The following is a 27,037-nucleotide window of genomic DNA, read 5'->3' on the forward strand; positions in this document are numbered from 1 at the left end:
GTTAAAGCATTTTCCATTGAATTTATAAGTATTAGGAGGTCTTACCGGTTTGCTATGATCCTGAGTATTTGCAGTACCAAATCTTTCTCCAACTTCAAATCCAATTCCAGAAGTGTCACCTTTGGGTTTTTGATTCTTCAATAAGGTACCAAGTTCTTCTGAGCTTTTCTTGAATTTTTCTTTGTATTGATTTGCAATTTCCAATTCCCTTTCCAAGATTTCTTTTTGTTTCATTAGTTCATTTGAGTCATTCTGAGTATGCATCAAATCTGTCTTCAACATGTCATTTTCATAGCTAAGTCTTGTGTTCTCATTTGCTGCATCACTTAGTCTTCTGGTCAATTCTTCTGGTCAATTCTTCTTTCTATCCTCAATCTCTTTGCAAAATCTCATAGTCATATCCTGCATTTCATTTTTTGTTGTCATGATCTCTTGTTTCAACTTGCTTATCATATCATTAAGTGATTCCTTTTCATCATTCTCATTTTGCAAATTTTCAAAAAGTTCTCTTCTCTTATTTCTTGTAACAGTAAAATTTTCTTGAAGTGCTTGATATCCTAAGCTGCTTTTAAATCATCTTCTAATTTGATATTTTTCAACTTCTCTACATCATAGTCAGTAAGAGCTCCTTCAAGTTGCTTCATTAGATTTTCCATTTTTACCAGTGTCAAGATCTTCCTCAAGTTGTTAGGCTACTAAAAATAGAGGACCAAGCGCTTATACCAATTGTTAGGGTTCCCACAAATACTGAGAGGGGGGGGGGGGGGGTGAATCAGTATCTGACCAGTATTCATATTTTCTTAAGATAAAACATGTAGAACATAAAGTAACAGTGTACCGGTATGCAAGAATTAATGTAATAAACAGAATCAAAAACATCCACATGAAAAGAACACCATAACACAAGATGTTTAACGAGGAAACCCAGTGTGGGAAAAACTTCGGTGGGATTTGTGACCCACAATATTCACTTACTGGCCAATAAGAGAATATTACTTACAATAGGGGCCTGCACATGCAGGAAGGCCAATTGCCTAGAGCACACTGCTTAGTGAGAAGTCACACTGACTTACAATAAGGATTAAACTAATCCTATGATCTGTACTACTTTATAATAGCATCTCCGATGCTAGATTCAGTACTGGTTCTTGCTCTGTTCTTTACATATACCCTTGACCTATAATTCGCACATTAGGTTTGTCTAATAATTTTCTTTATGCTCGCTTACCTATCCCTGCAAATGTCTATAATGATCTCTTTTATATACAAGATTCATTTTACAATTTGCCAAGTCAGCTTGCAATAATAATCAAAATATTACATATCAAAAATCCTGTTGGCCTTGGTGCTAGTATACATCTTTTCTTCTGTGCTGGTGTAAAGTGGTTTTGCTGATGCCGGTGCACTGTGTTGTTTGAATAATGCTTTGCTGGTAGAATGTCTTGCCGGTGCCATAGGATTGCAAGGTTGCCATCAATGACAAAACCTTCAATCACAGACAATGTCTCATTGGAGTTTCCATATGCCAACAGTAACCTCTAATAGGGTTTAACCCTTAATTGGGTATTTAGCCATCCCTTAACCAGGTGATCCCTAACAGGATCGATTCCTAGCAGAACCTGTTGTAATAGTCTTTAACCGGACTAGGGTCCTAATAGAGCGGACTTCTAAAGAGTTCAAAAGAAGCTTGTGGGTATTCATCCCCACCGTAGTTTTTTCCAGTTGGGTTTCCACGTGAAAAATCTGTGTGTCATGTGTAGTACTTTTCATGTGATGATTTAAGTGATTTGTGTCTTAAAGTAAATCATGTTGAGCTAGCTGTGATTATATTTCTAATGATAGATTACCTATTCATGCATAAGGGTGAAATGGAAGTGTAGTATTTAGTTGAGTAAAAAGTTAAGTGATTAACTGGTTAATGCTTATCACAATCATTCTTAGCTTTATCAGCTACACTCTACTTCAGATCGGTGTTACTGTCTATCAGACATTTGTAGTGTTTGCAGTCAAACTAGTTTGTGAAAAGAATTTGTGATTGTACTGATTCATCCCCCCCTCTCAGTACCAGTTTGGTACTTATTGTTCATCATTGAGTTATCAATTGGTATCAGAGCATCCTCCAAGTCCTCTGTGTTGTAAGCTTAACCGCTTGAGGGAAAGATCCTATTGTAATGATGAAGAGGGAAGGTCTAAAGTTCAACAAAGATAACTTCAAAATATGGAAGGACAGAGTGAAGATTTACATCAAAAGCATGGGTGCTCAACACTGGAGCTATATTGAGAATGTTTTGTTATTCCAACTGGTACTCTCACGGATGATCAAAAGAGAGAAATGCAAGAGAATGGGCAAGTCATGGAAGCCCTAATTAGCAGCTTATCTAACATTGAGTTTATTGATGTACAGGATAAAGATAATCCCAAAGAAGTATGGGACACTCTTGAGAATATCTATGGCAGTGATGAGCATGTAAAACAAGCTAAGGAAGAAAGCCTTAGAGGGAAGTTTGAAGAAATGTAGATGGTTGAAGGTGAGACCATTCAATAGTATGGAATAAGGATCAAAACTGTTGTTGGAGATATCAAGAGTGTAGGTGGTAAAATGGAAGATTCCACTGTGGTAAGCAAAGTTCTGAGATCCTTATTACTAGTCTATGCAATAAGGGTTGCTGCTATTCAGCAGTTGAGATCAATAGACAAGACTAAGGTATCCCTAGACTCCATCATTGCAAAGTTGACAACCTATGAGCTAAATAGTTTTGATGGCAGTGTTCAAAAGATTGAATCAACTTTTAGAGCTTCTGCTGTACCATCCAGAAAAGGAAAAGAAGCAAGCACCAGTGGTGAACCAAGACATAGCAGAGAAATGGATGATGAGGAGATCCTGATGGAATTTGAAGCTCTTCTTGCTAGGAAACTTCCTAATGGTGACAACAAAGACAAACTGGAAAGGTTCAGGAAATTCAAAGGAGGAAACCAGAGAAACTGTTTTGTTGCAATTGATGAAGGTGTCACAGATGAGGAATCAGAAGATGAAGAGAATGAAGATATTGTGTTTGTTGTAGTAAAGGAAGATGTGTGAAACAAGAAGGCTCTTGTCTCCCACTTTGATAATTCCAATGAGTGGTTTATTGACAGTGGCCGTTATCACCATATGACTGGTGACTGGATTAAGTTTCTATCTTTGGAAGAATATGATGGTGGTGTGGTTCGCTTTGGTAATGATGCACCATGTATGGTTAAAGGAAGAGGGTCCATCTCTCTGAATGGAAAGAGAAATGCTGACAATCTATATTGGGTGGAAGGTCTCAGACACAATCTATTGAGTGTTGCCCAGTTGAATGATAGTGGACTCACTCTGGAATTCAAAAATGGAGCATGCAAAATCAAAGGAAAGAATGGTGAATTGATGGCCACCGGTATGCAAACCAAAGGTAACTTATTTCAGCTGAATGCAAATGTAAGTACATGTCTTATGGCTAAATTTGATGATAGATGGATATGGCATAGGAGACTCTACAATGTAAACTTTGATAACATTGTGAAGGCCAGTAAGACCAAGGCAGTGAGAGGATTGCCGGTGCTAAGCAAACTGGAAAATCATTTGAGCAGAGAATGTCAACTGGGGAAAATGTCTTCCTCAACTTTCAAAGGTAAATCCTTCATAGTTGACAACTTACTTGATCTTGTGCATACTGATTTGTGTGGTCCTATGAAAACTAGGAGTGTGCAGGGAGATAGGTACTTCATGATTCTGGCTGATGATTGCTCAAGAATGATGTGGGTCATGTTCTTGAAAGATAAGTCTGAAGCTTTTGGAAAGTTCAATGCTTTCAGAGCACTGGTAGAAAAGGAAAGTGGTAGAAGAATCAAGTACCTCAGAACTGATCAAGGAGGAGAGTTCACTTCGGGTGAATTCAATAAATATTGTGAAGAGAATGGTATCAAGAGACAACTGTTTGCCCCCCGGACTCCATAGCAGAATGGCTTCGCAGAGAGAAACAACCAGACTATGGTTGAAGCAGCTAGAACTATGTTGATCCAAGTAAAAGTTTCTCACACCTTTTGGAGAGAAGCGGTGAGCACTGTAGTCTACACAATGAATCGGGTACTCATTAAGAAAGGAAAGGATAAGACTCCTTATGAGTATTGGGCTGGTAAGACACTAGTGGTAAGCTACTTTAGAATGTTTGGTAGCAAATGTTATATCAAGAGGAGTGAACATCAGAGCAAGTTCAATACAAAATGTGATGAAGAAATATTCCTAGGATATTCCACCAAGACTAAAGCTCTCAAATGTTTCAACAATAGGACTTAGAGAATTGTTGAAAGCATCAATGTTAGAGTTGATGAAAATTCTGGAAAACCTGAGGAAACTGGTAGTAAGCAAGTAAGAGATTAACCAATAGTAACCTTCTGGGAACTGATTTCTAATTAGCCAAGTACTGGTAATAGTGTTCCTACACCGGTAGATGTTGATGCTAATGAACATGAGGATGAAGTAGAAAAGTAGGAGGAATCAGTTAAGAGCATTCCTCGATATGTCAAATTGAATCATGATCCAAAGCAGATCATAGGAGATAAGGATGCAGGAATCCTTACAAGAAGAAAGGTTAGAGAGAATTCTTGTATGATCTCCGAATTTGAGCCTAAATCATTCAAAGAGTCACATAAAGATGAAGACTGGATCAAGGCAATGGACGAGGAACTTGACTAGATAGAGAAGAATGGTACATGGTCTTTGGTACCCAGACCGGAGCATAAAAATGTCATCGAAACCAAATGGGTTTTCAGAAACAAGCTAAATGAGGATGGCACAGTGGTAAGGAACAAAGCCAGACTAGTATGTAAAGGATATGCTCAAGAAGAAGGAGAAGAATATGGAGAAACCTTTGCCCCAGTAGCCAGATTGGAAGGAGTTCATATGCTTCTTGCATATGCAGCTTTTAAAGTATTCAAAGTATATCAAATGGATGTAAAATCTACATTCCTAAATGGAATACTTGAAGAGGAGGTGTACATAGAACAACCAGATGGGTTTGCCCTATCAGAAGACAGTGACATGGTGTGTAGGATACATAAAGCCTTGTATGAATTGAAGCGTGCACCTAGAGAATGGTATGAATGCTTGCACTCCCATCTTGCAAAAATTGGATTTGAAAGAACAAGTGAAGATAGCAATATCTACTTGAAATCAGAAGGAGATCAGATTCTGATTTGTGAAGTATTTGTTGATGTCATCATCTTTGGAGGTGATGAAAAGATGAGTCATGAATTTGCTGATGAGATGAAAAAGGAGTTTGAAATGTCACTCATAAGGGGAGATTAAGTTCTTCATTGGACTACAGAATCAACAAATGAAAAACGAAATCTTTATTACTCAGTCCAAGTATGTCAAAGAGGTGTTGAAGACCTTTGGCATGGAAGATAGTAAATTGGTTGGTACACCAATGGTGACCGGTTGTAAGCTATCAAAAGAAGATGACTTAGTGATGGTAAATGAGAAGGCTTACTGATCGATGATTGGTAAGTTGCATTATGTAGTGCATAGTAGACCAGAAGTTGCACATGCAATGGGTATTATCGCTCAGTTTCAACAAAGCCCTAGAGAATCCCACTTGGTAGCAGTCAAGCAGATTCTTAGATATCTGAAAGGAACTATTAACTATGGGTTATGGTATCCATACAATAATGATTTCAACCTAAAAGTGTTCATAGATGCTAATTGGGCTGGTAATGTAGATGACCAGAAGAGCACAACCAGTGGTGCATTCTTCCTTGGTGGTAGACTGATCTCATGGATGAGTAAAAAGTAGAGTTGTATCTCTCAGTCTGCAGTAGAAGCGGAGTATGTTGCAGCTTTTATGAACTGCACCCAGACTATTTGGATGAAGCATGTATTGAATGGCTTCAAAGTTCTCTTATCTGAACTGGTAAGCATATTTTGTGACAATACAAGTGCAATTAACATTTCCAAGAATCCGGTTTTGCATGCTAGAACCAAGCACTTTGAGCTCAAGTATCATTTCTTGAGGGAGAAGGTTCAGAACAAGGAGGTTGTGTTGGAACATGTTTCCAGTAAGGAATAGTTAACAGACATATTCACCAAGCCTCTACCAAAGGCTATATTTACCTATTTGAGAGGTGAATTAGGGGTGTTGCCCCTTCAAGAGGTCAACTGAAAATATGTGCTCCACATCAGTCAGGTATGGCAGTGTTCAATTTTTTTTAGGATTGATGTGTTGAAGGATGCTACTCCTCAGGGAGAGCTGCATAGTGGAACAGGAAAGCTTGTGCCTCCACTTTGGCATTGTTGTCAAAGGGGGAGAAGATGTGAAGCAGAGAAGATATCCATAGCAATGGGGAGAAGATGTGATGCAGAAAGAGAGATCTTTGTATATTGCCATCAATGCCAAAGGGGGAGATTGTTGGCATTTGTGCTGATTATGTTGACATGATATTATGTTGTCATTGATGTCAATATGTTGGACAGTGAACCGACAATATGCTGAAATGTGAACTGGTACAATATGGTGAACCGATATATGTACAAAGAAGTGAACAGGTATATTGAAGCTAAATAGTTGGCAAAGTGAACCGATATAGTGGTATAAACCGGTATATTGAGCAATAGGTGAAGTGGTATGTTTGTCCAAGAGAACCGATATGATGAAATGTGAACCGACATATGGAATGTTCTCTATGAAGACTTAACATGATATGACTACCGGCTGGTAGTCTTAGCTTAAGGGTTTCCAGTTGAAGTGTTCCAAGACTGTGTGACTCAACTGATGACATTGTGTGATGAGTTAGCATTGTAATGAAGATCCGATCGTGTTGCCACGTCAGCTTGAGTGCATGGAGGATCTTGCATGAAGGAGATTGATCCTATCTACCTTAGGAATATGTGAAGTCTCTGTAAATAGGGGTGAAGGCGTGATGGGTTACAAGCCGCCATGAAAGTGGTGAAGAATGAACGATGGACAATGTCTTGAGATATGTTCAAGACTTTTGTATTCAAATGCAAAGTGTTCAATGGCCAGGATTGAACTGCATGAATTACTTAACCTAAATGTTTAGGGTTTAGGGTTTATGCTACCCACCTATCTATTTCCTTTAAGGTAGATGTTGTGTTTCTTTATGAGGTTGTTAGCAAATGGTGTGTGTGTATCTAAGTGCAGAGATACGTGATTCTTTCCAGACCAGATGAGATAAGAGGATTGATTCCTGCATTGTGTTTGTGTAGAAGGAAGGAACTTAAGCGGATCTGCATTAGGCATTGAGTGCTATTATTAGATCATTATCATACCTATTGATCTTTAACCACTTCAACAGTTGGAAAATCCCTTAACCGGGTAGCTTCAATCAACTTGCTATAAATCCTTTAACAGGGTGACTCAAACTAATTGAGTTCTTGAAATCCTCTAATGAGGTAACCTCTAATAGGGTTTAACTCTTAACTAGGTATTTAGCCATCCCTTAACCGAGTGATCCCTAACAGGATCGGTTCCTAGCAGAACCTGTTGTAACAGTCTTTAACCAGACTAGGCTCATAACAGAGCGGACTTCTAAAGAGTTCAAAAGTAGCTTGTGGGTATTCATCCCCATCATGGTTTTTCCCAATTGGGTTTCCACGTGAAAAATCTGTGTGTCATGTGTAGTATTTTTCATGTGATGATTTAATTGATTTGTGTCTGAAGGTAAATCATGCCGAGCTAGCTGTTATTATATTTCTAATGATAGATTACCTATTCATGCATAAGGGTGAAATGGAAGTGTAATATTTAGTTGAGTAGAAAGTTAAGTGATTAACCGATTAATTCTTGTCACAGTCATTCTTATCTTTACCGGTTGCACTCTACTTCAGATTGGTGTTACTATCTGTCAGACATTTGCAGTGTTTGTAGTCAAACCGGTTTGTGACTGTACTGATTCACCCCCCCCTCTCAGTACTAGTTTGGTACTTATTGTTCATCATTGAGTTATCAAGGTTTGTCATTGTTGTTGTTGTTGTTGTATGAATTATTGTAAAGTTTTAGTTCTCCTTCTTTACCATTGTGTTCTCTATTTTCAAACCATTCTCGACCATTTTGGCAAAAGAAGGAAGACATTGCATTCTTAGTCGATAACTCATTTCACTGATAAGATGATCATTGAATATGTCCATTTTTCTTGATTGGGTACATCTTGGGGATACCTATTAAACATTCATTTCCATCATTGCAAGAAGATCATAAAGGATTAACCATTCTTTTGTTTAACATTGCAGAGATCCAGCATTGTTATTTTATTCCTTATATTGTAGGAGTATTGTGAAATAAACCTATTCACAAGTTCTTCAAAAGATTTGATTCCGGATGGTAATCTTGAAAACCACACCATTGACTATCCATTTAGACTCCTAGGAAAAAGATGCATAAGGTAAGTTTCATCATGAGCAAATTCCATGCTCATAGTACAAAATTTCCTAATGTGGTCTTGAGGATCAGATTTTCTATCATATTTGTCATATTTAGGAATCTTGCAATGTTGCGAAAATGGTACCATATTCAAATTTTTATCAAAAGGATATGGGCATATATCTTCTAATGAATACTTCTTGGAGCTTGCCCCATTTTGCATGTCTTGTATCTGTTGTTGTAGAGTTTGTATTTGTTGAGTAAGGTTTGACAATGGATTATCTACATAGTTTCTCCTTGTTTCTTCGTGAGTTCTCTTATCACTACGTTCTTTTCTTTTGTCATCCCTTTCTTTCCTTGTTTCTTCATTGCTTTCTTTTTTCACATCTTCATTATTTGGTTCATCTATGTTTTGGATGTTACTTGCCTCCACATCTTGTTTCAAGCTTTCTATGTTAAAGTCTTGTGGTAGTTTAGCTCCAGATTTTGCCAACATCAAGAGATGTTTTTCTTTTTGTTTTGCCAACAATTTTTCCATTAGCCTATCAAATTTGAAGTCTTGCTCAAGGTCTCTAATGGTGCTATTGACTACTTCTTCGTTAATAGCGGTAAATCCAAAAGTTTGGAATATAGGATTATCTTCTTCCTCCATTTGTTTTCTAAGTTGTTCATATTGAGCTCTAGTCCAAACTGGCATGTGATTATTTTAAAGTTATTGAAACTTCCAAAGGACAAAGTCAATAGGTGATTATTGGTTTAGGAAGATATGCCTTGTTGATTTTACCACTATTGTTTTTTTGTTGGGATAAAGCGTCTCTTTGTTGAAAAGCATGTCTTTGCAAAATTTCACTATCAAATTCTATACCGCAGCCACATAAGTAGTAACAAAAATGATGTAGGAATGTCCTATGTTTCAATAAGATTTTGTGATTGATATACAAGAATCTTATCCTTTTCTAAGTAGCTTTATAACTGGGTTTTCTTTTCTTAAGGTGACACTCAAAAGTCATATAAGCATTTGACAATTTACAAGTTTGTTTGATTCCAATGTTAATGCAATTCTTGTTTTGATATAACCTAGGTTCAAAATAGGAAAGATATATCCAAGATTATGAACCTTGTATAGATTGTTCAAGCTTCGTGATAGAGGATTTGATTATCTTGATGAGAAACTTGATAATGATGTTGATTTTTTTTTGCACTTAAGATGTTTGAATTAATAGCTTGTTAAATGTTGATGTTTATAGAACTTATTGGGAATAACCTATAGGATTAGTGACCTAGTTGTTGAGCTAGTTTGAAAATACGTGATGGTATAGAGACAAACCTACTTCAAGAATAATTTTGATACTGACGTTTTGACACTTTGGTTTTGATCTGGTGTTTCAAGTGTTGGAAAGCTTTTATATTACTCTTTTGATCAAAATTTTCCAGCAATTTGTTGGATTTTTTTTCATGCGTAGATGATAATTTCTTCAATTTTTGACCATTTGGAACATGTATCAAACATAGAAGACACAATGTCTAATAAACAAAATGCACAAGCAAGTACAAATCTTATGGCAGGCTGAGACAATAGTTGTTTAATCTCACATGGGGTTTCCCTCGAGGCTACGCTATTCAAAGTAGATATTTAGATGCTTGACCCCACTGGCTCCACTCTCAGCACTCACTTCTTCAAGGCAGCCAAGCACTAGTTTCCATGAAAACCCCCCATGGAATACTTTATATCTCTACTAGGAACGGTATGTGTATGAGCCGCTTCAGAGGTCTAACCTCCTGCGCCAACAACTAGAAGGATTTTGGCAACTAGTACAAGTGGTTTTTAGTAAAGGCTTTTGGTCATGTGGCCATACATGTAGCACTTTCAGTTCTGTAAATATAGAAGGTTCTCAGCCTATAGAGGTTACGCTCCATAGGGTTTATGGGGAAACATAGTGTCGGTATGAACTTATCAGCACATGTTGTTTGGGACTTTCATCACAAACACGATTTATTTATAGTGGATTGGAAGGACTCTGTATTAGCCCATTTCCACTTTAGGTCATTCCCCTATCACTGGCCCCCTCAAGGTAGTGCAGGAAGGTAGGCCCTCTGAAGCATTTAATTGCTTTGAAAGTAAAAAAGAAGAGTGGGTTTGGCTTTTTGGTCACCCAATTAAGGGGAGAGCATATACCTACCACTTTCGAGACACAGAATACAAGTGTTCTTTTTAACCTATTCAAAGCAATTGTTGGCTAAGTCCTATTTGTAGATGTTTCTCCAACAAGCATGGTGTTTATTTTAGCCTTCTTAAAAGTCTATGTGCAACTATTTTTAGAGAAAATACTAAAAATGGAAGTTACATGCTGTCAATTTATCCTCTTAGTTATACTAAATGAACAAAATATGATATGTTACTTCCCAAAATAAGGATTTTAATTAACTAGATGATGAAATGCATAAAATTTGCCTTAAATACCATCCTACACATGCATGTTAGTAGTCTGAAAAATCTGATTTCTTGGACATTCGGACCTGCAAGAAATTTTTGTTAGTTTGTAAATAGAAGTGCTAATCTAACATATGCGCTATCTTCTTGCTCAAAAGCGCTAACCTGCAGGTCAAAAGCTCTAACCTAGACTGCAAAAGCACTGCTCTGTGGATACAAAAGCGTGATTTGTTTGACAAATGCGCTAAGCTAGGACACAAATGCGTGAACTTGTGATGCAAATGCATAGACTTTAAGACAAAAGCGCTAACCTAAAATGCTTATGCGCTAACCTATGGTACAAATATGCTAACCTAGAATGCAAATGTGCTAACCTATGATGCAAATGCGCTAACCTATCAAAAAAAAGTGTTATCAAAATTCATACATACATGAATCTGCATTACAAATGCGTTAATTTTACTTTTGCGAGATTTTTAAAGGTATATGCAAGGTCCATGAGCCCAATGGTGGGCGCCAAAATGTGTCAATTTGAATTTCATCCTCAAAATGTTACCTGCAACAAGTTAGGTTCACAAAATACCAATAGAAATGCTATAGGAAATCCAAATTCAACCAATGAAACTACATGAAGTACATATGAAATAAAATACTAATATTACCTTCATGGTTTATGTCCCATTGTGTCCTAACTCCCCTGTTCTTGGTTGTAGATGGTGTGCTCTCAGACAATGCACTAATGGCTTCCAAGATGGCATATGAAGAATGGACTGATAACTGATAGTTAACTGATACTATGATATGCAATGCTACATGATTATGCTAAATGATTATGCTATATGATTATGCTATATGATAATTGTTATTTGCTTCAAGATTGAAACTCATGGGTGCATATGATTAGCTTGCAAAATGCACTTGAAATCTCTTGAAGTCTAACTCTCTCTCAACTGAAGCTCTTGATTTAATAGACCTTGAGAGGATGAGATGATGTGGCTTAGATCAATGGTCATGATCAGATCTACATATTTGAATGGTTGTGAGCAAAGGTGAAGGTTGAGAGAAAGTGGGGAGGAGAAGACAAGTGTCACTCATCTCACCTTGATTGGGTTGTTAACTGAGAGAATCTAGGGATGGTTAGAGGAAATTTAGGCATGATAGGACAAGTGGACTCAAGTCCTTCCTAAGATGTAGGGGGTGTTGGAGAGAATATAGAAGATGGTTATGAAATATGTGTACGTACACAATATTCATTAATTTTGGTGGTTGGAGATAAATGATGAATTAATATTTAAGAAATATTAATTTCCTTAGCCACATGATGGATGAGTTGGCAAAGGGAAGATGAAGTGGAGATGGAAGGTGAGTTGGAAAAGGGATTTAAATAATTTAAAAATTATTTAATATTTGAGACTATAGGATAGGAGAATAACTATTAAATATTGGATATTTAATTGATTGAAGGAAATAATTAAATATTAGATATTTAATTAACTTGGTTAGAGGAATAATTAAATATTAGATATTTAATTATTTTAGAGGAATAGAATAGATGAATTAATTAATATAATATTAATTAATAGAAAGACATGAAATGAATTCAATAAATTAATCTTTTCAAATTAACTATTTAATAGAAGAATAAACATTAAATAAATATATAAGATTTATTTAATCACTCAGCCAATTTCATGTGTATACAACCACAATTTTCCATGACATGATGCACACATTCATGGAGGACTGTGTAGATGACTTACTAGCTGAATCATTCACAAGGGAAGGACATTTAGAGATCTTGGATAAAATCTTTCAGCGGTTGGAAAAATTCAATGTGCGGCTCAATCTGAAGAAGTGTGTATTCAGAGTTACATTAGAAAAAATCCTAGGATACATAGTGTTGTGTGCAAATACAACACGCCCCATTTGTGCTAAAATAGGGACCCACTGAAAATTTTGGTAATCGAGATTTTAAATATAAGAGATAAAGAATGTTTCCCCTCATAGTGAATAATTGCATAGAGCAGAGTAAAGTTAGTCTTAGCCATAAGGCGATTTAATAGTAAGGAGAAGGTAATTTCCCCACTAGAGATTATGTTTGTAGTTATTGTAGATCATATAACTATTTTATGCGGGGAAGTGTTGGAAATTAAGAAAGAAGAAGGTGGATAAAGATGATTAAGACCCGATTCAATATTTCTCTCTACTACTTGATAGGTGTTAGAGTTTGTAAGTTGGTTTAGCAGGAAGTGGGAGATTTATGGGAAGCTGATTTCCAAGTGACCAAAACTATAGAACCAAAGATTGGCCTGAAACCTGTCAACCTAAAGTACGTCTATCAATAGTGTCCATTGAGAGATTGGATTAACCATGAGTAAATTCAATGGGGAGCAAACGAATTCAGGAATTAGATAAATAATCAATTAATGTTCAACTTGCATACAATCTAAGAACTAGCATTAATGATAGTTAGGTGAGGGCTAGAGTTTCGAGGAAATAGAGAAGTGAAAGGAGAGACGCATGTCTAAATCTCCTAGTAAGTTACATTCTAACTAAAAATAATAAAGGATGCCATTATGGCCATTGTATATGAATATTTTTTTAAATTTCCCCCTCCTTTTTGGTTTTTACTTCAGCTTTTCTTCCAAATTAAGCGCAAATTTTGTAAAAGCGCAATTAGCCGGTAGAGATGGTAACAAAGATTATGCAATGGTAGGATTTGAAATGCTAAAAGTGATGGGAGGGCTGGAATGAATACATGAGTGAACAAAAGGCACGCTGACTGGTAGTGTATTCAGATTATATGAGTGATTCATACAACAAAATAGGTAAGTATCTCAACTTGTCTTATTGAATTTATTTGAATGGATTGATAGAGTTAAATAGGCTGGAAAGTGAAATTTTAAAATGTAAAAATCAAGCAACTAGAATGTTTAGGTTATTACAGACATAGTGGTAATTTAGGGAATTTTGAATAGGAATTATAGAACCAGGAAGTATGGGTACCAGAAAAGTAGAGCTAAAGAAGGAAGTTGAGTGGAAATTTCCACAAATAGTGCCAAATACGAGGCTATACCTAATACCCACCTAGGTGAATGCAATCTCATAGACATTATTGACAGAATGAGAGAGCCAATCACCATATAGGAAATGAAGAACATGGAAAAGAGTGGCTTAATATAGGGAGTAGGGTTCTCGATCTCCACTGATGCCCATGACCTAGTTAAGCAATGTATCCAACATTATGATGCCAATCAGAAGAAGGTCATTTACAATCATAGGGTTTACATAGATTTGACACCCGAGGGGTTAAAAGAGATGTTAGGGATTCCTACCCCCATGGCTTGGATGGATAGGAGTAGTAGAGCTCAAGCAGAAAGGGAGTTCTAGGAAGCAAAGTAAGCATGTGAAAGAACGATTAGAGAAGAATGGTATGTTAAAAAATATGGAAAGATATTACCCAAGTTACCCACTCTAGTATTAAGAAGAGAAATGCACCCCGAGGTATATGCAGCCACAACATTTCTTAGCATAATGACAAGCTTAGAAATTAGTGGTCAGTTCCATGAATGGATGTTCACCTATATACAAATATTGAGGAAAAACCAAGTGACTTATGATTAGGCCATGTTTATTAGAAATTCCATATACCACTACATAGAAGAAACCTCAAGAAATTTCTACATGTCCTCCTATTTGGTGTATGCATGTGTTGTTAAGGATAGGATACAAGGTTTGAATACTGTGGGCATTCTAGGAACAATAGAAGGTAAAAGTCTCGTATATGTTTACTATCCACAAATAGAAAAGAATGAGTCCATGCTGCATTACAATGAAGTTAATGATTACTTCAGCATGAAAATCACCCATAAACTAGAAGGTAGACCTAGAGAAAGAGTACCAGAGGAAGTATGAAGGGTAATTCAATATTACAGTGGATGGTACATTCAGTTTCCCACTTGGTTATACTTAAGGGTGCATGGATTCTCAAGAAGACCTTTCAAATTGACAAGATACCCCTCTACTTGGGCATGGTTAACTCAGTTTTGTAGGAAATGGTGGAGTTTCATGACAATTACTTAAGTTCTCATAGGAAATTAGGGTTCAAGTTCCCTATGAAGATGGGCGACTTTGGATGTGAATCATTATAGAATGCTAATAAAGTGGAAGAAACCTGTTAGCCAAACACTTGTAGTATTTCCATTACACAAGGAAGGATTATGATCCCCTGAATAAGATAGAGCTTTATATTGATAGAAGGGTTAAACATATCCCCGATATGGAAGATTACTAGATTGACTGGGAAGATGAAAAGGAAGTAAGGAAAAATAATTATTATCAGAAGCTAACTTTGAGCCAAGTAAGGCAGTTGGGTCCAGATAAAATAGGGATAGAAGTGCTTGATGAAATAACAGATGATGATGAGGAATTTGTATCACAAAATTATGTAATAAAAAATGAAGCACCAAAGACCGTAAGTGAACCTACACCTAATAAAACCGAGCTTGTATCATTGGATTGGGTAAATCAACCAATTTTAGAATCAACGAAGAAATGGGTAGAAGCATACAAAGTAAGGATGGCTTAGCAGGAAAGCAAGCTTACCATAAGAAGGAAGAGGATGATAAATAATATAGAGGTAAATGCATATTTCTTGGTACATAAGAGGAATATTCAAGACCAAAGTAGCAAAAATGTACAGGTATCAACTTATAAAGAGGCTACTGAAATACATAAACAGGTACCTCAAGAGCAAATTTTGGCAGCTATTCTAGTGAATGTTTCTCAGTCTGCTACCCAACTATTTGCATCCCCTCCTTTGGTTAACAACACTTTGCATGCTATAAAAGGTATATTCAAAGCTATCCAAAAAGAAGATCTAGGGTTTTGATGGTATGATGAAAGAATAAGTAGCTGGTAGAATACTAAGAGGGGGGGGATGAATCGGTATATTGAAAAAATGATACAAAGTTCCCAAGCTCAAACTCAGTCAAACAAAGTAAACATATCTCATTCAAGATCAATATTCTTAGAATACTTGATATTAACTAGTTTAACTATTATGACAACTTTTAACAATAAACACCTTCAATCTCGTAAACATCAACAATGCTTAATCTTAACTCAACATATTCATCTCTCAATGCTTCTACCTAACATACCTTATTAGAAGTTAACCAAATCAACAAATAAGATCACAGCCACAAAAGCATTCACCACTTGACACAAATGTTTATACTTGGAAAACCCAAATAGGTAAAAACCACGGTGAGATGGGACTTACAAGGATAGCTATCTGAACTCTTTCGAAGCTCGCCCTATTAGGAGCCAAATCCTGTTAGAGCTTTACAATAAGTCATGTTAAGAACTAATTCTAGTTAGGAATCACTCAGTTAAGGGATTTACAAATATGCCTTGTTAGAAGCACAATACCCTGTTAGGAGTAACCTCACTGGAGGATTTAAGAATCCAAGCTAATGGACCACCTTGTTAGAGGATTTAATGAGTAACCAAGCTTGTTAGAGCTTACCCAGTTAAGGGATTTTACTTCTGCTGTAATTGATAGAAAACAATTGGTTTTCTTGATCTGTCTAAGTAGCACTACATTTGCTTGATCAGATCCTTCTAAGCCTCAACCCACCTTCACTCAAAGTGCAGATCCATTCACTGGTTGGGCAACCACACACTCAACAGGTTTTTTACCAATCTTACCAACAACCTTTACAAACAACTTCATCAACCTTAAATACAAATCAATTAGGTCAGTAACACAACAAAAACCTAATTCTCATCATTGAGATTACAAACAAGTTGGTTCAATCTTGACCATTAGAAATCATGACAATCTCTTCACATTCTTCAAGACAATTCCAACCGCTCCTTGATCACCACTCCATTGGACTTTGTAACTCATCACACGATGTGCATTAAATGTAATCCACTTAGCTCCTTCCCTAGACAATAAGCAAACATGCCAACCCAATTTGAATTTATCCTCATACAATGATCACACGTGTCTCCATCATTACCACTCATCAATTAATAAACCAACAAACTTGATTAGTTAGGGTTTAATAGCTGATAGGGTTTACCAGTTGCATTACATAGAAAGGTTTGACCCTTTACACCAGTTCACTGGTTCAACTCACAAACTTTACATACCGGTTACAACATCATCTACAACTCTCTTCTTACTGATTACTAGCAAATATCAAAAACAACAATATCAGCAATAACACGAATACATTTTATCAGTTCAATTGACATCAATGACAACATATCATTAATACAATCTTTATGCAAAATGCCAATAAACTCAAAATGCCAACAATCTCCCCCATTGGCATTGATGGCAATACATATATCGACACCTCTGATTGTTTTTGATATGGGTGAATATGAATCCTAGTTTACATTACCAAGTATTCACCTTGCTCTGTGTGTCTTCAGCCTACCACTGGTGAATAGGAATCCTAGTTTACATTACCAAGTATTCACCTTATCAGACACATAATTCTTCTCCTCAATCACATAATTCTTCTCCCCCTTTGACAAAAATGCCAAAGTGAAAGTAAAACATGTAATTCTACTCTCACTGTGCATCATCATCATTCTGCAACTTGATGCTCCCCCTGAGGAATACATCCACTCCTTCATCAATCCATCTAATATTCTACAAGTAATTCAGGGACTGATGCAATCAATATCATGTTCAACTAACTTCATGAAGAGGGAAAACCCCCAATTGACTTTTAAGATACTCAAAAGTGGTCTTAGGCAGAGGTTTGGTAAAGATATCTGCAAGCTGTTCCTTGGTAGAAACATGCTCCAAGATAACATCTTTACTTTGAACTTTTTCCCTCAGGAAGTGATATTTCAATTCAATGTGCTTAGTCCTTGCATGCAAAACATGATTTTTAGAAATCTTTATTGCACTTGTATTATCACACAAAATATTTATAGGTTCTATCTTCAAACCTTCCAAAATGTGCCTCATCCACATAGCTTGTGTGCAATTCATATAAGCTACTACATATTCAGCTTCAGCAGTAGATTGTGAAGTGCAACTCTGCTTTTTACTACTCCATGAGACTAGCCTTCCTCCTAGAAAGAATGCTCCACCGATAGTACTCTTCCAGTCATCAATATTTTCTTCCAAATCAGCATATGTGTATGCCTACAAGTCAAAATCTCCACCATATAGATACCATAATCCATAGTCAACAATACCTTTCAGATATCTAAAGATTCTCTTAGTTTCCATCAGATGTGCCTCCTTTGGATTCTTTTGAAATCTAGCCACAATACCAACTGCATGGGCAATACCCAGTCGACTGTGAACAATATAGTGTAGTTTGCCAATCATTCCTAAATTCCTTTTCATCTACAAACTTAGATGCATCTTCCTTGGATAATTTACAACCTATAACCATTGGGGTTCCAACTGGTTTACAGTCACTCATACCGAAAGTCTTCAAAACCTCCTTCACATACTTGGATTGAGTAATGAAAATACCATTCTTCATCTGTTGTATCTATAAGCCTATGAAATGTTTTATTTCCCCTACTAATGACATCTCAAATTCATTCTTAATTTCATCTGCAAAACAATTACTCATGTCAACATTTCCTCCAAATATAATGTCATCTACAAATACTTCACTGACCAGTATATCTTCTCCTTCAGTCTTGAGATAAATGTTGTTGTCATCACTAGTTCTAGCAAAGTCTATCTTCATCAGATGAGTATGAATTTGTTCATACCATGCTTTGGGTGCCTACTTTAATCCATACAAAGCTTTATGCAATTTTCATACCATGTCTTCCTTATCTATCAATGCATAACCATCAGGCTTCTCTATATAACATTCTTCTTCCAGTATCCCATTCAAGAATGAAGACTTGACATCCATATGGTATACTTTGAACTTCTTATGAGATGCAAATGCAAGTAGTGTTCTAACACCTTCCAGTCTTGCTACTGGTGCAAACTTTTCTCCATAGTCTTCTCCTTCTTCTTGCGCATAACCTTTGCATACTAATCTTGCCTTATTACGAACTACAACACCATCTTCATTTAACTTGTTTCTGAATACCTATTTAGTACCTATAACATTCTTTTTTACCGGTTGGGGTACCAGGGTCCAAGTGTTGTTCTTCTCAATTTGTTACAACTCCTCCTCCATAGATTTCACCCAATGATCATCACCAAATGCCTCTTTAGAATTTCCAGGTTCAAAGGTGGATATCATGCAAGGGTTCTCTCTTATTCTCCTTCTAGTTAGTATTCCAAAATCCTTATCCCCAATTATCTATTCATGGCTGTGATTTAGTCTCACATACCTAGGAATAACATGATCATTCTCTTCAGGTTCAGCTTCTTCATTATCATCTTCCTCTGAATTTATTTGTTCCAGTTGAACAAGTACATTAGGATTTTCTTTACCGGTTTCTGATTTAACAGTTTCAGGTTCTAAAAGAAAAATGCAAGGATCTTCATCCTTCTTCTCAGAACTGGTTCCTTCTGAAAGTTTAGGACATTCATCTACATAAACATTAGCACTCTCAACAATTTTTTGTGTCTAGTTGTTGAAGCATTTATAGGCCTTACTCTTGGTGGAATAGCCAAGAAATATGCCTTCATCACTCTTAGCTTCAAACTTGCTTATGTAGTCACCTCTTTTAATAAAACATTTCCTACCATATATTTTAAAAGAGATAACATCAGGTGATCTCCCATACCAATACTCATATGGGGTCCTGTTCTTACCTCTTTTTACTAGAACTTGATTCATTGTGTAGACAATTGTACTTATAGGTCCTTTCCAAAAGGTTTTTGATACACCTCCTTGTATCAACATAGTTCTAGCAACTTCAACCACTGATCGGTTGTTTCTCTCTGCTATACCATTCTACTATGGTGTCCTTGGTGTAGAAAGTTGCCACTTGATACCATTATCATCACAATATTTAGTGAACTCTGCAGAAGTGAATTCACTGCCTTGATTTGTTCTTAGGCATTTTATCTTTTTTCCACTCTCTTTCTCAGCTAAGGCTCTGAATGCCTTGAATTTGCCAAAAGCTTCATTCTTATCCTTCAAGAATGTGACCCACATCATCCTTGAACAATTATCAATGAAGATCATGAAGTGGTGCAGGAGCACCCCTTCAAGATGATAAGTCAAACTCAAGGGGGGGAGGATAAGGCATCAAACATGTCTTTAGAATGTTTTGTAAATGTTTCAATCATGCATTGTGTGTTTGTAATAAAGAATCCCATCTTGTGAGCCAAACTCCTATTTTGGCATTTCTATAAGCCAATTAGGACTTTTGGACAATAGGGGATCAAATGTGTGTAGGACATAGTTACCCTAGTGGCTTTAGTGCTTCTAGGATATTTTAGGAGGGGTTAGACTTGACCCAAGGCATTAGGAGGCAAAAGATGACATTTTGACAGCTTTTGCTAAAGTTGTCAAAAGTTATCATGAACAACTTTTTATGTACTTTTTGCATTTTGGTTTGTTTTAACTCCTCCAATGGCTCTAACCTCTTATTTTTCAGTTGAGATTAGTTCTAGAGTGGTTTATACACCTTGTGGATCCAATTCCCAAGGGGAGACTGTATGGAGGAAAGTTTTGGTGATGCAAACTAATAAAATTCTGAGTTTTTCCTGCAATTCTGGAGTTTTGGTATGGGGTACGGTACTGTACGGATTGGGATCAATCCCCAATGATGTGAATTGGTAGGAGAGGAGAGTTGCCTTTTTTTGCATTTAATTTGAAGTTATAGTTGTGTGTTTTTCTCTTGATATTCAAATTTTACTCTAGGTGCGTGGAAAACCAGGGTTTACCTTGGGTTTTTCCTCCTCCATGGCCATAACTTACAATTTATCAATCTGAAACCCATGGGATTTGGTCAGAGATTACTTTAGTGGCAAATATTCACCAATGGCAAATTTTTCACATCGGCCATGTCGAAAATGATGAATATTTTGTATCGACTGGGGGTGGCCATGTCGCTAGAACATTATCAATTTCCATCAAAGTCACGACCCGATCACCATATATTTTATGCAATTAAATGTTTCTATGCGATGATTTCACCAATACAATATATGGTGGACACATGGTAAATTTAATTGTTTTGCCTACACTCTCTGAGGTTGCCTTAATAGATGACCTTAATTTGCCTATAGGCATGTGAAGATTTGTTAGCTAGGGGGACCCAATTCGCTCAACATCTTGTCGACGCGTGTCTTCATTCACCCCAAATTTTGCCAACTATATTGTATTCTCCTATTATTTGGATGGCCTATAATCGCCTCAAAAATTACATAAGTCATATTTGGATGACCTATAATCACCTTGAAAATTACATAAATTATGTTATAGCTACGTGGGATTCACCAAATATTTGTATATCATATAAAATTCCCATGGAATTTGCCATATAAGGATTGGTATAAATACATACAAAGATCAAATCTATCTCAACACAATCTGGTGGGTTCTAGGCTCTGAATTCTGATCAATAGTGAAGTTTCAGACCAAGGAAAATCATTGTTGTTGATTGCATTGGCGACTGCTAGTGACCTAAAGCCTAAAGGTGAGCGATCATTTTTTGAAGTGGTATATTATACATTATAGTCTACTATTGCTTCTTCAAGAAATTGATATTTTTTTGGCAGCCTTTATTTCATTGGAGATGTCAAATAGGAAGAGGGGTAGGAAACCTGAATGTGGAGAAGGCTAGGAGAGGCTAACAAAAAGTAGAATGTTGTCTTCATACTTTGGCATTGGAAAAGATTGTGGTGAAAATCAAGAAGGTACATCATCACAAGTACAAGTACAAAATTCGCCACCTGCACTGCATGTTGAAGACAACGGTGAACCTGATATCTCAGATCAGGATGATCTTGAAGAAGATTATCTGGTAGATACCAAGTTAGCCGGAATGATATAATTGACTTGGGTGATAATGCCATTGATGATAATACATGGAAGGGGAACAAAAAAGCCATATCAAAAAAGGGTGAACCACAATAAAAAAAGTATCGGGAGTGGGATATGTCAGTGAGGAATTTTCAAATTAATTGGGCATCAAAGTATCTATTCATTGAACTAGTGGAGAATCCAATTGAAGGCAAACCTCCAATAGAATGTAGGTGTAAGATTTACACTTGGAAACATAACAAGGAAATTAGGTTGCAGCTAAAATTTGACACCATAGAAAAGCATATGGGTAAAGTTTATGAAAAACAAATGATAGATGAGGTTGAAAAATAAGTGATAAGATGGAAAACAAAGGAGGAATCTAAGCATGTGAGGAATGCCAAAGAGTATTATTTTCATGAGAAATTACAGACGAAGCCTGCTGAAGTTAAAGGTTCTATTGAATCTGTTTTTGGAAATGCAATGCAAATAGAACAACTGGGAAAAGTTGTTCAGTTAAGCGTTGTTTTTCATATTTTGAGCAGAGGGCGTGCTATGATAGATTTCCCATCAATTAGTGGTTTATTACAGTTTTTGAAAGTTCCTAACTATCCTAATAGACACTAGTCAGTAAACAGTGGATGGGAATGGGCAAGTTGTCTTGTTGAGGTTGAAAAAGAAGATGTACAGGAAAAAATAAGAGAGTCAAACTTCATTGCATTTTCTTTAGACGAAGTTATGGCAATAGACAATACTTCATGGGTATGCATGCATGTTTATACTATAGAGAATCATACCCACCAACCTCATATACTTTCTATTGCTAAAATGAAGGAGAGTGTGATAGTGGAAAATTTATTTCAACTAGTAAAGAGAAGTTTAATTGAATATGGAGGTATGGATGACATGATGGTAGCCAAAAAATTGGTTTGTGTTGGAGCAGATGGAGCTTCAGTAATGCAAGGTCACAGGAATGGTCTTTGTACAAATATTGAAACTTCATTTGCACCGTACATTACTGCAATTCACTACATAGCTCACATAATGAATCTAGCTTTTGGAATTATGAGCAAGTTTGCTTCGATTAAAAAAAATGAAATTTTAATCAGAGAGCTCTCCTCACACTTCTGTCGAAGTCCCAAGCGATTTATGGAATTTCAACACATTGCTGATGGATTAACTGACGGGAACAAGCTTCTCAAGGATAATGATACCCGATGGATCTCTTTGGATGGTCCAGCGCATCAAGTGTTTTCAGAATATCCATCCTTGATTGGACTATTTCACACAACTCGCGATGAATCAGATCAACCAAAATTTCTTGAACTTCTTGGTAGGTTAAGTAATTTAGAGACACTCTTAACTTTAGCAGCTCTTCTACCCATGCTAGAGAAAATGAAGAATATTATGAAGGCTGCCCAAAAAGAGTTCTGTATATTGCAGAATATGCTACGCTGCATAAGATGACATGCATGACCCTCGACAATCTCTATCAAAATCAACCAACACTATCTGATGAAAAATTTGTTAAGTGGCGGACACTCAAAGATTTTAATAATCCTGATAATTTTTTATAAATTGGTGCAGATGGGGAGGTATGTGCCAATGTATGGGGAGTTGAGATACCAATGCACTTCTATGCCATGGTTGACCCCGAGGAACCAGGAAAGCACCCCAGGAAGCAAAAAGCAAGAGTTACAAGGGAAGATTTCGACAAGATTATTGAGACTGTAACTACTTCTGTGAAAAAAATTGCATATGATCTTTCCTCACAAATTAGAAGCAAATTCCCTCCTGACAACTGACTCAAAGCCATGTCTATTGTGTTTCCTCATTATTGAAGCTTCAATAATGTAGCTAGTTTTCAAAGTAAGCTACTGACTTTGATAAAACAATTTTGCATATCCAAAGAATTGAATGGAGTAACTATAAATGGAATATTAGATGAAAATCATCTTCGAGAGCAATCATCTCATTTTGCATACACTATGAAAGAACAATATGGAAAAATGGAGAACCCCCATGAAGAGGGATCGGTAACAAGGCTTTGGAAATCTATAGCTGAGAACTCAACGTTGCGTGATTCAATGCCAGAATACATGAAGCTTGCTGATTTATGTCTTACCATGATATTGGGTTTTGTGGAAGATGAGAGAGTTTTCAGTGCTTTGGGGTTCCTAAAATCAAAGCTAAGAAACAAACTAGACAAAAATTTAGAAAATTGCTTGAGGCTCTATACATCTAGGTATGATGTCCACACTTTTCCTTACGATAGGGCACTGCAAATCTGGAGGTCCAAATGTGAAAGAAGAGGTTTGGGCAACACTTCAAACCAAAGTTCTAGTGGGACTATTGACTCATGTATTGGACGTACTAGTAGCATTGAGATGCTGTTCAACAAAGGTATCCAGACTCAGAGTGAAGAAACCATAGACAAGAATCAAGAAAGCACTGATTTTGATGAGGATGAATGGCAACTATAAGAGATTGGTATTTATTAATCTTATTACTGTATCTCATCATTCATATTACAAAATCATCTTACTTTTTGCAATTAGAATTTAATATTGATTTGTAATTGTATTTTTCAACTTTCTATTTCCAGATTTAATATAGCATAATAAAAAAAAACCATAATGTGTTTATTGATACAGAGATATTTATTGTTTAGTTATACATGTTTGAGTCTCAAATCTATGTGATACATTTCATAACCATATGATACAATTCATTCAATAGTAATACACCAATCTGTGTGATTCTCCATGCCAATTGCAAAAGTGAATACAAAGTTTTAGAACCCTTTGCAAATGACCCTAAATTCCCTTTTATAGGAACGAGAGAGCAACAACAACTCATGTGTGATTCTCCAATATCCATGCAAAAGTGAATACAAAGTTTTAGAACCCTTTGCAAATGACCTTGAATTCCCTTTTATAGAAACAAGGGAGCAACAACCGCTTTAGATCGAATTGCAAGTTTGCAACATGTGAAGACTGAACATCAAAATCACAAACTCAGCACAAATTTATATGGCCATCATAGGTCATATTAGCAATTTAACATCTGCTACATGTTTGATGTCTCCTATTCAAAATCAGAGTTCAAAATTAAATATTAATTCATGCCATGACAAATTAAACATAGATAATAGCAGTGCCTAAAACCTACTAATCAAAAATAGAGAAATGCATAAATTATAAAGCAAGGGAGAATTTGAGAATACAAATTTACTGGCTGAAGTTTTGCACTATGCATCATAGATTCGTAGGCTGGATTAGCAAAATAGCAATAGCGAGTGTTGTTTTTTACCTATTCATAAAATAGATTCAAAGGTTGGATTAGCAAAATAGCAATAGCGAGTGCATCATATATTCATAGGATGGATTAGCAAAATAGTAAACAGAAAAAACATAAAACCTTGAAATTAAGAATAAAAGAAGAAAATTGTGCAATACATACTATGATTCTTAAGAATTTTGTGCCAGTTTTTGTAGGGTGCTCCACTCTTCGTCTGATGGAAGGTCAATATTTTGTAAACTATGGAAAGTCAACTCCAATTTTGTCAACATTCCATATTTAGAAGATTTACTTGACATCACTATTTCATCCAATACCGAATTTAGAGTTGTAAATGGTTGGATGAATTCCATAAAGCTTTTGGGAGTTGTGTCCTTTGGAAGAAATTCTAAATCATACTTCATTTTTATCTCCATTATTTTTTTTGTAAGCTTCTTCTCCAATAAATTTATTTGATGTGTCAATAGCCTTAGGCAAACTGAGTTTAATCAAATTATTTTTCTTTTCTTGCAGCTTCAATATCTTTTTTCTACAACTTTCCATAACTTCTGTTGTTTCCCTTAGCTTCTGGCATTTTTGAATGATAGATGATGTCCTTACTGTGGCATCAATGCGGCTCTTAATTCCCTTGGATGCCAAGTAGTTGTCACTGGAAATGTAGACTACTTTCATAATCTTTTTTGCCATATCCTATTTTGAATAAACATGTGTGCTCTTCTCATAGTGCCCTTTGATTTTTATAAAAAATAGTCTCATACTTTCAGTCAATTGAAACCATTCACACAACTTCTCACTCCTCTGCATTATTTACCACCAAATGTTTTCTTGTATATACTTCGTTGTATTTTTCATATTATCTTTCAATCTATCCTCCAAAGTTTTTATTTTATCATTTGCATTGTACAGGTCTTCTTTCATTTGTGCACATTTTTTTCTTTCTTCCTCTACTTCCTCTTGCAAATGTTTTTCTTTTTCCTTCCCATGATCCAATAGGTCCTGTAATTTTCTCATTTTGGCGGCAACAAACTCATAACTTTTGTATAATTTTTGAAAACTGGTTTTTTTGGTCAACAATTTTTTTACTGCTTTTAGCCAGTTTTTTTGTCAGGTCCTTCAATTCTACATCCTTCTTCTCATGCTCTGCAATTTCTACTACAGAGCCCAAATTTTTTATCCTTTTCTGTAAATCATTTCACTTGCTATCTGTTGCTTTCCTCCTTGATTTCTTCATTTTCTAGGTCTGCCTGTAACTTTTCTATTTTTTCTCCAGTTTATTTTTTCTCTCTCCACCTTTAGCAGTGAAGTGTAGACCACTTCGTTAGTCCTTTTTGACACACTAATTTTGTCCACATTATGTACTTTGGAAAAATCCATATGGAGGGTGCTAACTTAAAATTGAGAGGGATCTATCTGACTGTGTGGTGGATTTTTATCTTTAGATGGGCCTGGGGGCATAACGACCATGAACTCCATCATATCTTTCTATGGGTCATATGTTGGAAATACCCTGTTCCTTACAGGTTATTCGTTTACAACTTCAGACATGGAAACCCTATGAAATGCTTTCTTTTTTTCGTTTTCTTTTGTTGTGTGTTCATATTTTTCATAGTAATCACAAAATTGAAAATCTAGGCTTACTGAAGCAATTGAATGTTTGAAAGGTGACATAGGAATACCATAGGCTCTAGTTCCACTTATTCCTGTGGTTTTAACTAATGCTTGACTAGGGTTACCAACAATAGTTCCTAATGCTGTCCCACTCCCACTGACACTTTCATGTGTAGTTTTCATAGTCTTTTGAGGTGTATGATCTGAAGCTACAAATGATTGATTTGTAGTGTCAACGACACTTGATATAGGATTCTCAATAGTATGAGATTGAGTATCTACCTCTAGTGGCCTCTTGCAAGAGATATTTTGTTGTTGCCCTTGTCCAACACCAAGACAACTAGTATCAGCAGTAGTACCCATGCCAACCC

This window comes from Cryptomeria japonica, chromosome 3 (assembly GCF_030272615.1).
Source record: "Cryptomeria japonica chromosome 3, Sugi_1.0, whole genome shotgun sequence".
NCBI classification, from domain to species: domain Eukaryota; kingdom Viridiplantae; phylum Streptophyta; class Pinopsida; order Cupressales; family Cupressaceae; genus Cryptomeria; species Cryptomeria japonica.